The sequence below is a fragment of the Echinococcus granulosus genome (assembly GCF_000524195.1).
Source record: "Echinococcus granulosus chromosome Unknown EG_S00192, whole genome shotgun sequence".
In the NCBI taxonomy this organism is placed as follows: domain Eukaryota; kingdom Metazoa; phylum Platyhelminthes; class Cestoda; order Cyclophyllidea; family Taeniidae; genus Echinococcus; species Echinococcus granulosus.
Window position 1 is genome coordinate 6,107 of NW_020170572.1, and position 1,582 is coordinate 7,688.

Here is a 1,582-nt window from a genome sequence, read left to right on the forward strand (position 1 = left end):
CCGAACCAATCGCAAACCATGTAGCTTCTGGTATTGTTCAGGAAATCGGTGCAAAATAACACACTATGCACTGCAGGGAATGCAACTAATCATTCGGTGATTATAAGAACCCTTTGATTTGTGAGTGGAAATTGAAAATATTGCAACCACTGAATCAAAAGACTTATGAAGCAGCGAGAAAATAACCGCTAGTTCCTGCGGATAAATAGATGCGAGATAGATAGTAAGTACAATAGAGTGATGGGCAGATGTCAGGATAGATGAGAGAAAGGAAGCAATAAAGAGAGAATATGCAAAGTGCTGGGTGGTATTATATGAGGGGTAGGACTACCTCGAACATAGGCCAGCCTTATTTGCCCACCCTTCTTCCATCCAGCCATTCGTGGTAGCGATCGTAGTTAGGAAGGAAAATTGCATTGAATTCCAATTAATCATCATTTACCGTGTGACGTTTGGATTCACTGACTTAGGCAAGCAGACCTCCTTGCCGGATGCTGGGTGGTGCATTAAATCATGTAGTAAGTCAATTTTTTCTCACTAACAGCTGTTAAGCCTGCTTGACCTAGGTAATTTACTAGCCTAAGGCGTAGATTCTGAGTGTCCAGCAAAATTGGTTGCTCCATCAGATAACTTTTTCCACAGCCCTCATTTTTGATCGCATGGCATAAATATGCCAAGTCGTTACAGTGAAAGGCAATTTTCCTCTATAAATGAACGCAGATGCAAATTCTTAACAGTAATTAAAGCACAACCTAACGCATTAAAATAACCACTAATATGTCAGACGTTGTTTTGGCAGTTTCATTTATCCTAAAGTTCAGCTTTACGTCTTTGTGACTGCACTCACGCACAACCCGTGGATGATGCATGAGATCTAGCAGACCACATCAGAGGTATTCAGAAGTGGCATTGATTTAACGTCGACAGACGCTATTTTTATTTTCTTCTTTATTTTACTGATAAAGCTGTAAAAGTTGATACTAGAACGAAAAATGCAATTTAAGTGGTGGAACCCGCTAGAAAGGCACACTTTGGAGTCGAATCTCAAAGCCGTTCTACAGCTGAATAAATTGGCAAGTTTGGTTTGCTAATAAGATGCTATCATGTACTTAAATGTTTTCGCCTGGGTAATATGAAAGCACCTAGAGAAATCAAATGCATGAATGGTTTCAAGCTTGTCGATTGCTATGGCCTTTGGCGAATTTGCGAAGCATTTTGGTAATAAGTAACACAACATCAACGTTATTGAAATGATAGCCACCAATATACACGAAGCCGGTCCAGCGACTACACCTTTAAAGCTCGCCTATGTTGGCCTTAGCGATGGAGTCCTGAACTGACGACCTCAACTCGCAACCTGGCACCAATCAACTATCGATGGAGAATTCCTCAAAGAAGACTGCCCCAATGACGTACCAAGCCAAGATTATCGATGAGAAAGAAAAAAGGAGGATTAAATGTCCTATGTTAAAAGCAACAGTCAAAACATGATAGGTTTACTCACGCAGAGGTTGCATTGAAAACTTCCTCAAATTTTCACTGTTTCGTTAATAAAGGCCTAATTGGCACAAGAAAAATGCGT